We start from the raw sequence: 15076 nt of genomic DNA on the forward strand, positions 1-15076 counted from the left end.
ATACACTACACCATTCCAGGGCTCCGACACGGTCAAAACATGCTCCGTTCATTGGGCTGTTCTGAACAGCTGCAATAGCTGGGAAGCATGGAAGGCTGATGCTCTAAGAATCATACAGAGGTGCTAGCACTTGCTTCACTTCAAACACATTCAGACATGTGCATCACATGGCAATTCTCCTTGTGTTTTTTTCTGCTTCTCTTATGGTCATTGTCCACTCCAGAGCATATATTGCACCTGGCATGGCTAACTGTCTGCACAGCCTTTCTCCTGGGAATAATTTCCCTCTCGCACACATACACACTATATATATAAAACCCTCACAAGCCCAGTAGATCATAAAGTCTCCGGTGGAGTCTCTGTAACATGAAGTCTAACTCATGATTTGAGGAGTTCAGTAACTCCATTCTGGGGCCTGCGACATGCAGGTCAGACTAGATGATCATGATGGTCCCTTCTGCCCTTAAAGTCCCTGAGTCTATGATTCTTATTGCACTGGGTTTGAAGGCTTTTGTTAGGCAAGTTCCCCCCAGGATACATAACTAGTCCTCTGTGGTGTGATTAGTGTTCCGGCCCTGGTCATCCATTGGGCTTTATTGCCTTAGGTTTTAATTTCATAATTTAGTTTCTTAGGCCTTGTTGCGGCACCCAGACCCCTTTGTGCATGTAGCGACAAATGGTTTTGTCATCAATGATATCCAAGGTTCCCAGCACACTGATGGCGCGCAAGCTGACAAAGTGGTGTCTGGTAGCATCTTTGGGTTAGTCTTCAAAGAACATGGATTCAGCTTCCCAGGACGCTTTAGCCAGAGATTCTCTGCACCGCTCAGAGGCCCCGTGGTGTTACTCCTCTGGCTCACCCACTACACAACCCATCCAGGCCAAATTCATCCCTGGTGTAACTCCAGGGGCTCCCCTCCTCCACCAGAACCCAGCCTCATTACTCATCCTTCCCCACTTTACTGTTTGCCTCTATTGTCCCAGTGTTTATCTCAGGGATTATTCAAAGGCTGGATAGCCAATACTCCCTCTCCCTTGGTTCCCAGATTGCAGGTTCAGAGTTTTTGAGCTGGCTGAGTGAATTCCTGTCCCCAGGACCAGTTTTCAGCCACCAATAGGGTTTCAGTCTTCACTTCTTCCCAGGGATTGAACTTTCCCTTAGTGCTGGTGGGCCTAAGGCTAGAATTTGCAAAAATGCTCATGTGACTCAGGAGCACCAGTCCCAGGATCATCTAGGGATCTTGTGCTCCTGAATCACATTGAGCTTGTCTAGATGGGGAAAAAGTTAGTGGCAGAACTATACCAGTATAATTCTACCCCTACAGTTATACCGACATAACTTGCCACATGGATGCTCTTATTCCAGATTAAAAGTGCCTTTTCCCACTTTAATTATTAGAGCTGAGTGAATAGCTGATATTTTTGGTTCTGTGGCAAGTCTGAAAGATGAAAAATAAAATTGTTTCAGATTGAACCAGAAAGAAATTTTCTGAACGTTTTGGCAAATTGAAAAGTTAAAAAAAAAATTAACTTCAGGTCAAACAAAATGTTTCATTTCAACACCAAATGAAACCTTTTGTTTAGCTGTCAAACATTTTTTAATTATTTTAATTTCTTAAAAATAAGACTAAAGGAAAATTTGAAACAAAATGTCATTTCAAATTGAAAAATCGAAACACGCTTCATTTTGGAGGTGTTGAAACAAAACATTTGGATTTTTTCAGAATTTTTTGTTTTAATTTTAGCTTCAACTGAAACAATTCAACAAAATTGACACGTGGTCACAAAATGTTTCCATGGCACCAAATCCCCATTTTTCACCCCCCAAAAAAGTTCCATTTGAAAATTGTCTCCCAGCTGTAATAATTATACCACTTTCAAAGTGACATAAGCAAAACCAGAGAACAGCGAAACCAGAAAACAGCGCTCAGATTCCTGAATCGGCGCATCCACATGGGGAGCCGCCCTGGAGTAAGGAGAGCAGTGTAATTATACCAGTGTAGTTCTGCTGGTAAATTTCCCTTGTAGACAAGCCCTTAGGTACTTTTGAAAATCCTGCCCACTACTGCTGCAGTTGGACTCTGTGCAGATTGCCACTCTCTGGCTCTTGAGGTTGGTAGCTGTGTCCTGCTGTCCCCTTGGTGATGTCCTAGGCTGGAAAGGCAAATTCCCCCAGGGAATGGGACCAGATGGCAACAGCCAAGCCGGCAGAGTCCAAACTGAATTCCAGCCAGCACTGGTTTATGGAGAGCTGCCCCTTTAATATCTCCTCTCTCGGGCCTGACCCGCGTGAGGGCAATACACGCAGAGGCAGCTTCTCGGGTTTGGCTTCTCCGGGACAAGCCAGGGGAACAGAGCCAGGTCTGTGCTTGGCTTGCAGGTAGGCTCTGCCGTCTCAGTCCGGCCATGTGAAGCTCTGCCATTTTCCCACTGAAAAGCACCATACAGCTGAATGTGTCTCCTGGGCGGCATTCAAGCTCTTGCCCCCCCGGATCGAGGCCCATCCACCTTGAAACCAGGCAGGCACCTCCCTGCCTTGCCCACTCTGCCATCCACCTCGCTCTTCCCTCCCCCAGCTGGCTGCATCCAACAAACTGAGATTCAAGTTTAACCCTGCGATCGCTGCCAAGGGCTAGGGCCCGGAAGGGACACAAAACTGGGGCAAAGTCACAGCTCCCAGCCCTCCCAAATGTGCTGACTCACCATGAGGATAGCAGCCTTGGAAATCCCTGAGGCAGAGCTGAGAGATCAGAGCAGGAGATACCGACTCTGTACTGACAGCTGCCCTGTATTTTAATAATGAATAAAACAGGGTGCAGCACCTTTCATCCAGGGAAATCAGTGCATTTTATACACATTAATTCATTCATGCTTGGGAGACCCCATGTGGAATTGGTATTAATAGCCCCATTTTACAGAGGGGAAAACTGAGTCACAGACTCACAGTATCAGAGCTGGGAATAGACCGCAGGGGCCTGATCAGTGCATCCCATTCCATGCATGTGCACAAGTCCCCACAAAGTCAAATCCTTTGCCAGGGTCTCCCGGCTCCCAGTCCGGCCCTGTAACTTTTACGCAACGCCCCCTGCATTTGTGAGTTGATGCTCCTGAACCTGGCTCTTATTTTTCCATCTTCTAACTCTTTCTTCTTGCGCTCACCCTGGGGAGGAAGTGAAAAAACTGCCAGAGGCCCCAGAGCACAGACATGGCCCCAGGAGTAAGCTAAGGCACCAGTCAGGAGGTGAGACGTGAGATAATGAGAACTGGTCAGAGAATTAAAAGTGTTGCTGAGAAAAAGTTTGACAGAAACAAAAAAAATCCATTTTTTTTAAATTTGCAAATTGTTTTTCAATGAAAAGCTGGAAAAAAATTGGTTATTTGCAAACCAAATTTTCCTTCATGCTACGGGTTTTTGTTTTTTTTAAATTACCCCCCCCAAAAAATTTCAAATGAAACAATTTCCCCCCAAAAAGGCCATTTTTATCAGAAAAAAGTTCTGATGGAAAATTTCTGACCCCCTTCGGCGATAACAAACCTTCCACAAGGCAGCGACAGCCAAGTCTGCACACAGACGTGCACCATTTTAACAAAAAGTGTGGTTTGCACCCGGTTTTGCTAAACGGAGGCAAGTTTGTGTGCGGACGTTACTAGCCGCGATAAGAGTGCCTCACAGCGGGTTAGCGCCAGTCAGTAAGAAATGGACTGACGCTGAGGGGTGGCTGCACTAAGAAAAAGGTGGGTTGGGTTGGGGTTTTTTTAACTGAATGTTAGCAAACAGGTGAAAATCCCAAGGCGGGGACAAGGCTAACGTGCAGTTTTAACATGGGTTAGTTGGCTGGTCAAGGTAAATCTCAGGCTTCCCCACCTTGACTATGTTAAACTGCAACTTGCTTTGTCCAGACTAAGACTGTCTACACTTATACACTGCAGCTGCACCGCTGGAGCACTTCAACGTAGCCACTCGGGACAGCGAGCGAGGGAGCTAGGTCGAGGGAAGAGCCCTGTCTACAGCAGGGGTTAGGTCGTCAGCTTCACTCATGGACTTTAAGGTCAGAAGGGACCATTATGATCATCTAGTCTGACCTCCTGCATAATGCAGCCACAGAATCTCACCCACCCACTCCTGTAACAAACCCCTAACCTATGTCTGAGCCACTGAAGCCCTCAAATCGTGGTTTGAAGACCTCAAGGTGCAGCGAATCCTCCAGCAAGTGACCCGTGCCCCACGCTGCAGAGGAAGGCTCAGAGACAAATTAGAGCTCACGAGTCTAAGCCTATAGCAAAGGTGCTACCTGTTCAGCAGTCCTTAAATGACTTCATGTAACTGCTCGAACAATTTTCAGCTTAGCTGGATATAATCACCACAGGAACTATAACGGAGTACCTCCTAGCCCGTTGGATGATACGTGGGATTCAGTACTGCCGCAGAGTGTACACAGAAGGCAATCCAACTATGTTGATCAGGGTGTGGATTTGTCACAGCCCTGAGCCACGTGGCTGGGTTGACAGAAGATTTTAGTGTAGGTCGGGCCTAGGATTTTTAACACATGGTCTTTCCTAGGGTGGACGTAGCCCTGAGGAGCTTCTACCAATGTAACCAAATCAGCGTAGATAAGGCCTAAGTCTAATGAGAGGGTAATAAGGGAGATGTCAGGAGCTGCCCTTGGGCATCACTAGGGATTCAGCCGGAGGTCTCCAAGGGCAATGCCTGGGACGATGGTTCCGTTCGGAGGTGAAAGGGCTCAGTGGTTAGAAACAGAGACAGGCCCAACCACAGACAGGCTTGACCCTGAGTCTGCACCTTGCTGCTTGATAAGCCTCTCTCTGGAGAGCAGCGATGGCAGCCGCACCCCTGGGGAGAGGAAAGCCCTCAGCCCCTGGGAGCCTTTGGGTCTGACTCCCGGTGCCCGACCCATTGTGCAGCCATTGACACCCGTGCCAAGTGGGCGTGAAATGCTGCCATCCCGGGCTGGCGGCGTTCTGCATTCGCTCTGGGCAGGTTTCAGTGACAGGATAACCGAGAGCCAGGCCTTTCACTTCCCACGACAGCTTCCTCATTTATGGCCTGCTCCCGCTCCCAACCAAGTCAACGGCGCCAGCCTAGGAGCCTGATTCTCGTCTCAGGCCAGTTTAAGTCAGGGGTCATCTGCTGAGGTCACTGGGGCTCCCCCAGTGACAAGTGGCACAAGTGAGCTCAGAGCCAAGCCCTGTCACTGCTGGCCCAGCCCACTCGGGCAGCACCAGTCCCCCAGCAGCGTGGAAACGGTCTCTGTTTGCTGCCAGGGCACACTCCAGTGACCCTGCCCAGTGCTCAGCACTGCCTGTGTGATAGCTATTTGCAACCTTCCTATCTCCCGGGACCCAGGGAGATAGCTCAGGCAGCGTGTCCACTCAGGGCTCCGGGGAGGACACGGCCAAAGAGAATGAATGAGCCAGCAGCGCTCTGCCCACGATAAAGCCAGCTCTGCATGCTCCAGGACCAGAGCGCGTAATCAATGGGTGGCAGCCACAGTTGTTAACCGCATCTGCCCAGGCTGGGTGGGGCCGCAGAGACACTGAACAGCCAATGCCCCAGAGATAACTCGGAGCCCTAGAAGACAGGCAGAGAGAGAGAGAGGCTGTGCGTAAAGCAGGGCAAGCTCCCCATTGAAGCTCTGGGAGGAAGAGGGTTGAAACCCCTACAGTAGACAAGGCTCCCTCCACTGCCAGCTCTTAGCAGGGTCAGACAATGTGGTGTTCGAAATGCTGGCTGCTGTGGGCATCTGTGCTAGCCCCCTCCCCATTGCTACCATCTGGAGAGCGAATCCAGCATTAGCAATGGTGGGAGACAACTCCCTGCCCCCAGTAGTGCAGAGCAGGCTGGAGAAAGAAAGACACAGGGAAGACCAGTGTACGTTGGGGCAAGGGGGACAGAGTAGGGGGGTTTCCAGCTTCTCTCCCGCATGCAGCTGGGGGTCACCCAGTAATGGGGCCGAAGCCTTGCCCAGTGGGTGTAGTGCGGAACTGGGTGGCAGGACTCCTGCACTGTATTTGCCCGGCCCACCGAGGACCCCTGGGTAAGTCGTTTCACCCCCCGGTGCTCCTGGCTTTCCATCAGCAGACAGTCATAGCTACCTCGCAGTGAGGTGACGCGCGCTGAGATCCTCACGTCCCTATGCCCCCGAGCCAGGGCGTCAGGAGGATCAAACGCAAACTCTGTGCTCTAGGAGCAGGAGACTCTACGCACAAGCCCTGGGCTGTGCACTCTGGTTTGTTATTGTAGGGTTACTGACAGCCCAAGAAGCACACACTGGTCTGATGTCAACAATAACAATATTGTGTAGTTGATCATATGTCCAGGGCTACACCTCTGAGAAGGGCAAGCGTGGTGCTATGCGGACATCTCTGCAGATCACCCCAGAGATGAGCTCCATGACTTCTGTAAAATCTCGACGAAATCAAGATCTGCCTCCACAAAGATACTGCCTCCACCATGCTAGAGACTATCGTCTGAGTCTCCTCTTCCTCACACATGTCAATCAGGAGTAACGCCGCTGAGATCAGTGGAGTTACCCTGGGATTAAATTTGTAAAAGGCAAATTAAACCTCTGGATAAAATAGGGGCAACTGGGGGATTTTGCTGCCCCCTGCTGTCCAGAGGGAGCAAAGCCGTTTGCAATGAGCCAACTCCCCGCATTGTGAAACTGCTCTCTGCCCAGAAAGACTCAGAGAGACAAGGAGATTTCCCCAGTTTGGAGCTGCTCTTTGGTCTCCTCAGCTAAAACAAGCCCTTTCCTCTCTGGATGGGCGAGCAATCTGTGGGCAAAGCCAAAAGGTTCATCTGCAAGCCAGCCAGTCCAATGCAGGTGAACAATCTCCATTCGCAACAGGGCCCGCGACCCGAGTGCACCAGCCTGGCTTCCATCCAGAAACAAAGCTCCGAAGAAACACACCAGGACATTTGCAACCTGTCCCAAGTGATGTATTTACCTGCACAGTACAGGTCGAAACGCCCTGGTTCTGTCCAGTACGCCACTCGCAGCTGGGCAAAACATCCCAGCCCCCGCAGGAAAGGGAGAACAAACAAACAAATCAATCCGCCTTTTCATTGGGTTCACGGAAAGGGAAACATTAAGTCGTTTTTTGTTGCCATGTTTCCTGCGCAAGCTTTTCTGTCCCCTCCTCCTCCCACTGACCCAACTTTCATCTCTGCAAACAAACTACCTGATGCGGGCCGCGAAAGGAGGTCAGTGGACAATGGGAGGTTGTTCAGAAAAAAAATGCAGGTAAAACGGTCACTTTTGGGGTGATTTTGACAAGGCTGATGAGGCGCGCAGGAAATTGCTTGTAAGGCTCTGAAGTCTCACACATAGGGCAAGGCTTGAATCCCAAATAAGCACCACCAGGTAGTTTGGCAGTGCCCTAGGGGTCTGTAGCTCATACATCTGCCAAGAGACAGCCCCTCGCTCTAAGGTGGCTCCCAGTGCCAGAGTATTTGAGCTCCTCCCAATCTGTAATATTTATCCTTACAACATCCAGTGAGGCAAAGCAGGGTTATTGCTCCATTATACAGATGGGGGCCTGCAGCCCAGAGGCCGAGTGACTTGACCAAGGTCACACAGGATGTCAGTGGCAGAGCAGAGACTTGAAACAAATCCTTAGCCAGTGTCCTAACCACTGGACAATCCTTCCCCTCAACACACACCATGTTGGAGCCAAGACCAGACTGGTCAGTTTCATGCTATGGCTCTCGTGCTAGGCCAGAGGTTCTCAAATTTCATTGCACCACGACCCCCTTCTGACAACAAAAATGATGACACGACTCCGGGGCGGGGGCTGAAGTCTGAGCCTGCCCTGGGTGGAGGGGCCAAAACCTGAGGGCTTCAGCCCCAGGCAGGGGGCCTGTAACCTGAGCTCCACCACCCACGGCTGAAACCCTCAAGGTTGGGTTTTCGGCTTTGGCCCCAGGCCCCAGCAAGTCTAAGCCAGCCCCGGCCACTTTGAGAACTGCTGGGCTAGTATAATGCAACAAACGGTCTCAGAGGGGCGTTTAAATCAGAAATTCAAATTAAGCCAAAAGGAAGTACAAAAGCCCAGGGACAGCAGCACCAGAGTTACTAACTCGCATGATTTTATTGCTAGATTTCAATATTTGTTAGTTTTCTTCGAGCCCAGCCCCTGGAGAAAGGATTGGGTGGGAACCTCAGCTTTCAAAGTAAGTTTCTAACCCTTAGAATTCAGAGAAACCCTCGAACATGTGACCTGGATGAGCGCACGACCTAAAGGCTCATAAACCAGAGAGCAAAGAGAAAGAACCACCCAATATCTATTTTTTAAAATGAGAATTATGATGATTTTTCAGCCAATCACATGATTTGGGGGCCTGACTCGTGATTTTTAGATGCTGGCTAACCCTGCAGCAAGCTGTATATCCTGCTCCCTACCCCGCCCCGGACCCCAGTGGTTACTGCCAGGCCCCATTGTCTGACTCAGCTTCCCCATGTCCCTTAAACAGCGATGTCCAGGGGGATCCTGCGTCCCCCACGTCACTTCTCTCACCCATCACCACTGCCCGGTATGGCATGGGATGGGGCAGCTGCAGCAGCTACTTTGCTGCTGAACATGGGGGTCATGAGAGCCTACAGCGGGCGGTTTAGCGCCCCACATTTCAGGCCTGTGCTGCCCAAGAGTGCCCCTTGCCAAGCCATCTCGGAGCTGTTTGAGCAGAAGAATGGCACCTCCAAGGTCTCTGACAACGAGCCCCACTCCAGCAGAGCACCGCTGCCCAGCAAACGCACTCCAAGGGCCATGCCAGCAGATTCAGCCACAGGGCTTTGATCCTGGGTTGGTGCCTCTGGGGACAACTGCACAACCACACAGAACATGACACTGCTTAATTCCATTTGCAGTGTCCTTGCAGCCTGGATGATTTTGCATTTTCATGAACGCTTTATGCCTGCAGCCCTTTGTATAAGAGGGTGTCTCAGCCATTGTTTGCCTGGGATAGATGTAACAACCATGTAGACAGACACACGCCTCTTATGGACTTGCTAACATCTCCCGGAGAGGGGGGGTCCCACTTGGGTGGGCCTCCTGAGATCTGTCAGAGCAGAGCTCCCCTCCTGCAGACCCTATAAGCCAACGCAGTGAAACTTTTGGTGCTCAAATGAAAAACAAAACATGGAAATTCCTGCACAGAACTTCGTTAACCTGCATTTCCCTGGCGTCCAGCTAAGATCTAAGCACAGAAATTCACCATCTTAATAAACAAATTCTACACCTTCAAAAGAAAGCCATGGTAGGAAGTGTAAAAATGAACAAGTCAGGACACCAGGCAGCTGCTGCAGAACCCCTCCTCACTCACTATTACTCCCCCAAAGGTGTGTACGCTCCATTGGGCCAGCCAGGGAAGGGCAGATTTTACTAATCCTTAATTTCCGTCCCAAAATGAGTATTTCTAGGCTCTTTTCAGGAGCTAATTCTCCACATGTAACGCACCCATTAACATCAGCAGGAGTAGCCGCCATGGAACGAAAGGCACAGTAGATGCCACCAGCCCAGATTTCTCATGAACCCTACAAACACCACCACAGCTATCGCCCCTTCATGAACACCCTTTCAGCGAGAGAACACCCTGATGGGGCCTTGAGGAAAGGGTGAAGGTCTGCGAATCTGAAGGTGGGGATCTCGTTCTATCTCTGCTACTTGATCGGCTGGGCGATGGTTGGCAAGTCCCTTCCCTTCTATCTAGATTGGGGCAGATGCTGTCTCTGACAACAGGTCTATGCAGGGGTGAGCACAGTAGGGTGCTGAGCTCATTGGGGGCCCCTCGATGCTATTATAATACCAATAATAATGCCTAGCCCAGCAATAACAGTGCCTGGCTGCATCACACCTGAGCAGCCCTCTATTAACCAAGCAGCGTGCAAAGCTCACGGGCAACCTACCTCAACAAACTACCATGCCTGACCCAGCAGGTGCGAGCCACCGCACAACAGCAAATCAGCATGAGGAAGTTCTGCCCTCCGTGCCAGTGTGTTAAATCTAGAGTCACTCCGCTCAGGCCAACTGGGTTCACACTGGCAAAACGGAGTAGAGCATCTGGCCCAAGTGGAGGAGAAAACAGTTGTAAGGGAACAGGATGAGAAGGAAGGGGAAGCAGACGCCAGTTTCAAGCTGCTCCGTTGTTCTCCTAGAGGCGCCGGTTGAGGCGGAGTTGAGTTTTGCACTTAAGGCAGGGTTCACTGGTAAAGCAGGAGGAGACACACACTGCTGCAAAGAAGGAATCGAGTCTCAGAGCCGGTCTCTCCCCTTTTGGCTTCACTTGCGCTCAAGATGGGACTTGCGGGTTGTTTCCACTGCCCGCTGTGGGGGTGTTCGGCTGGTTTGCTTGCTCGCGGAGTCTCTCCACTGTCTGTAGAGCGTGTTGTTCCTTCCAGCCACTGCCCCAGCCAGAGGAACAGCAGTTCTGCTGCAGTCTCACCAGTGGGACAATAGCATCCCCCACCACCTCTAACGCTAAGTGCTTCAGGAGGGGAGGGGAGGATCTTGGGCTGGCGGTGCGGAGCTGTGCTCCCGGCCTGCACACACAATGCACACACAGCCGCCCCAATCCGACACCCAGAGGTGAGTGAGTAACTGACCCCAGCCGAGAACACCGGGGCTCAGATCCCTCACAAAGCCAGTTCCCGGGAAGCCAGCTCCTTCCTGGCTCCTTGACCCGTCCTGAGGACAGGATTCTGAGACGTCCCTGCCGTGCTCTTGTCAATGCCCGCGGCAGTGTAAGGACAATGATGGAGACTTGGCTCCAGGATGGGATCTGCAGCTGGACTAGCAGCCCTCTGGGAGGGCAGCTTTATATTACACCTGGGGTCCCACCGGCAGAGGCTGCCCAAGCACGTGTTGTCTCAGCCCATCTCCTCGCCTCACCTCTCCGCCTAGCGCTGGGCACTTCCAGGTGCTCCTGGCAGAGGGGACGTTGCAGGCATCTTGTGCCAATGCGAACCCCCTCTCCCTGGCTTGGGTTCTCTGCCTCTCTGGGGGCCCTGCACCTGGCTAGCGGATGCCAGAAGAACCCTGGGCTAAAGCCCCCCCATCGCCTGGACTTGCATGTGGCACTTAAACATTTTTTGGAAAATGGTTCACAAATATTTTTCATCCCCCCCTTTAAAGGCAGGTTCAGTCTGAAGCCTGGCCACTTTGACACTAGCCTTTTCGTACAAGGGCCCAGCAGAGCTTTTCGTTTATAGCCTTCACCTTGCCCCCACCATCCCCCTCATCCTCCCAGGCTGGCCTCGCGTGTGCAGTGTTTGAACCCATCCTTGCAGCTCACAGAACTGGAAGCCAGGAAACTCTAACCCCACCTGGCAGTGACTCCGTCTGCAGCTGGGGGCAGGTCATTTATGCGGCTGGCCTGAGGGCCCCTCCTGGTTTAATCTGAGCAGTGATACCGACCAACCGTAATCACCAAGAGCGGGGGAGGCTGCCCTTTGTTGACATTTCCCTTACACTCTGGAGAGAAGAGCCCACAGCTACAGAGTCTAGTTGCGTGTGCAAGTGACCAGCGGATCGGGCCATAGCTCATGTAATTGCTAGAAGGGCGCGCGTAGCAGGGGCAAATGCACGTGCAGATTAGGTGTGCAATGGGGTTTTGCAGCTGTGCACACATTTTTCGTGAAAACAGAGGCCAGCAAATATGAGGGCTGTGTCACAGCTGGATAAGGTAAGGGCAGTGCAGACAGAGTCTGTGGGGTAACGTAACGTGGAGGTGATGCTGGGAGGGAGGGGATACACGTCTGAAGGAGCTCACGGAGGTCGGAGTCGGGGACACACATTTCCATGTTGTGTTTAAGCAGCCGAACAAGAGAACATGAAAGCCGCTTCCAGGGATTTGCTTGGCTGGGGCAATAGTGGCTATCGATGGGATTTGGGCTGCATGCGCGGCCAGGTGGGCTGCTGAATGTAGAGTGCAATCAGAGAGCGAGGAAGTGCAGGTGTTACAGGCGAACGGGGGAGGATACAGCCCATGGCTGCAGAGGCTTCTGGCTGGCAGCAATGGCAGCAGGTGGGGGGGAAACAGCCCTGCCTCCCACTGGAGGACATTGTGTTCCTGTGGCCTTTGATCCTTCACTGGGGTGCATCCTGTGATGCCCCCCGAGTCCGGCCCACCGTCCGCCCCTGCAGACGCAGTTTCTCCTCATAAATCTGCTCTCTCCTCACTTGCTCCACCCACGCGGGCAGAGCAGCAGAGTCCGAGTTCAAAGCGGTGCTAGGAAGTGCGATTTGTCCTGCTGCGGGGCTGTAGTGTCCTCACAGACCAGAGCCTGGGCCACCCACTGCAGGACAGACCTGGGCTTCTTGGTCTCCAGAGCCAGGATCTGTCACTGCCACCGTGGGCCAGTGGTCCCAACCCCGCTCTCAAAGGCATTATATTATCTTAATCAGCTCGTCCCCGCACACGACTCCTTCCCCGAATGCAGCGCCAGCAGCTTCCAAAAATCCTCCTCCGCTCCCCGTTCCAGATTTTCCCAAGAGCCCTCTGGCTGGGCCAGATTTTAGGGCTGCTCAGTGAACATTAGCAAAGAAGTGCAGGCACTGGTTTGGGGCGGGTGTGAAAACTCCCACTGCTCACCACAACTCTGAATCCTGAGCCAAAGCCCCTTCTGCTATTTCAGACCTGATCTCTCTGCCCCCAAATTCCACCAGCGTCCCTGAGCCCTGTTCTGCAGCACCTCCTGCTATGGTACCCATAAGGTGCTTCTGAGAAGGCAGAACCACCCGTGGCAGATTATGCGGCTCCAAAGTTTGGACAGGGAGCTATGGGAGGATGTATGTTGGTTTTGTACAGGGAAAGAAGACACCAATCAAAAACGAAGAGACAAGACCAACATGCAGGCCTGTGAAGAAGATAATGAGGCAATGGATTCCCCATGTTACGCAAAGAAGGGATGGCAGCTGCAGAACAAGAGATGGATCACCAGGTGAGGAGATGGGAAGACACGTGAGGGCTTTGAGGGACCTCCGGTCAAGTCTGGCTCAGGAGGGCAGTGTCATAGTGAGCTCCGTCTCTACCTCCCATGCTGGCACACATCCATGTTCCTGGCATGCACAGAGCTTGGGTTTGGATAAAGACACACAGCTCACCCTTTAAAGACAAAAGGATCAAGAGAATCCATTGGCATTCAGCCACACTGCTGGGGCTGTAATGCCACGTCATCATGCTTGGATTCTCTCTCTTGGAGGGGTCAGATCAATGAACGGAGACCTGGTCTCGTGATGTCCTCTTGCAGTAGCACTGTGCGGTATCATCACACCCTGACACCGGGCTGTGACTCAGAGTTAACCCCGGGATCACATGATGTGGGACAGACCAATGAAAGATGGTTCTGGCTTGCAGGTTTCGGGTTAGGTGCCACCTGCAGAACAAGGCTAGTAAATGGAATTGTAGACTTACCAGGGGCCTGCTTCGCCTCTCACCTTCACTGGTGAGAATCAGGAGGGACTCTGCTGATGTCACTTGAGTTACATGGATGCTGGTGATGGATGAATCGGGCACTCGTGTTGCTTCCCATGGGGGTCACCTGCCGGCCAGCCCCGCTGTAAAGACACAATGAATAACTAAGATACCCTGAGCCTTTCCTGCCCTGACCCTGCAATTTCTTCTACTCATTGACAGCAGGTGTCCACTGGGTGGCACATGAAGTTTGCTGAACAGACTCGCCAAGCTCAGCAGGTCTTCGGCACTGTGATGGTCCACGCCCCTAGGGTCAGGGCAGCGTGGCCTATCGGTCAGAGTCTATAAAGCAGCCCTTCGGTTCAGGGCAGTGTGGCCTAGTGGCCAGAGTCTGTAGCACCACCCTTCGGTGCGGGACAGTGTGGCCTAGCAGCCAGAGTCTGTAGCATTGGGGTGCCCCTTATGGGGTGTGGCAGCCCCAGTAGGGGGCCCAGGTCCATCCAGCTCCACTGGGCCCCAACCCAGGGTCCTAACAGTGGCATAGCGGCTATGCCGCTGTCCTACCGAAACACGCTGAGCTCCCGAGTGGGAGGTACCACTCCGTCACCCTCCCTGGGTCACTTCCTAACCTAGTCTGTGTTGAGGTTTCCCATGAGATGTTGGGTCCTCTGTGTTCAGCAGGGCCAATCACCTCCAGGGTTTCCTCCAGTTGCCAGGGTGCAGGCAGGCCATGGACGGCTTCAATTCCCAGTGCAGTCAGAGGCTGTGGCTGGCCCGCCCCAGGCACTTCCCAGGCAGGTCCTTCCCCTGCAGCCTCCAGCCCACAATGAGCTGCTCTCCCTCCCTTTATACTACTAGAGCACTCGGAGCATGCCCAGTCTTGCCAGGGGGCGGGACTCCCGCTGTCAATACCATGGGCTTTACCCTGTCTGGGCTAGTGCGAGGTAAGCAGACCCCGTCACAGTCACCTACAGTGGTGTGTTTGGGCTGTAGCTGGGGCTGCTAAAAGCCCCGGGGCTGAGTCTGTGGCCCAGGGAAACGCAAGGTAAAGCCGCCAAGGATAAAGGTAAATGGGAGCCGGAGACGAGCTGAACGCGGGAGCAAATCCCCCTTGGTGCTGCCAATGTCACAACTTCAGAACCTCCATTAGCGTTTGGGAAGAGGATCGGTTACTTGCCTGTGGATATTTCATCTCAGACCACCAGCCCAGACGGTGGGATCGCCTCCCCTCCCCTGCCCTGCCCAGCTGATCGGAAACACTTGCTGATGCTGGGGCCGAGGTTTTCTAAGGCAGGCACCTAAAACTTGGCTCCCGGGGTGGAGGGGGGGATTTTCAAAAGGACCTAAATCACCTAGGAATGCGAGTCCCTTTGATTTTCAGTGGGGCCTGTGCTCCTAAACCACTTAATCACTTCTGAACATTTCCCCCCTTCAATCCTTATTTAGGCTTCTGCTGTTCAAGGGTCCTGAGTCTTGCTCTAGCCCCCGAGGCTGCTCTAAGTTACGTCAGGGGTCAGCTCAGTCCCGGGGTCGCCCTAGGACCAGGGGAAGCAGAATGGTGGCTCACGGCCTCCTTTCCCCCGCACTGGGTCTGATGCAAAGAGCAGTTTGGCCAGACCCAGGGCCCCGGCTGCTGAACCTGCT

The 15076-nt window shown here is 52.5% G+C and overlaps 1 long non-coding RNA gene across 2 annotated transcripts; it reads right to left on the minus strand.

The window, feature by feature from the left end:
• Positions 1-3085: 3085 nt before the first annotated feature.
• On the minus strand, positions 3086-14175 carry LOC120371144. 2 transcript variants are annotated; one of them, XR_005584162.1, is made up of 4 exons: positions 14062-14175; positions 13433-13575; positions 13051-13123; positions 3086-3160 (listed from the first exon to the last, which is right to left on the minus strand). It is a non-coding gene; the product is annotated as an uncharacterized LOC120371144 (long non-coding RNA). The 2 variants fall into 2 exon arrangements; XR_005584161.1 differs by lacking the exon at positions 3086-3160 and having other exon boundaries at positions 11958-13123.
• Between the last annotated feature and the right edge of the window lie 901 nt (positions 14176-15076).

The sequence above is a fragment of the Mauremys reevesii genome, linkage group 8 (genome assembly GCF_016161935.1).
Source record: "Mauremys reevesii isolate NIE-2019 linkage group 8, ASM1616193v1, whole genome shotgun sequence".
Lineage (NCBI taxonomy): Eukaryota > Metazoa > Chordata > Testudines > Geoemydidae > Mauremys > Mauremys reevesii.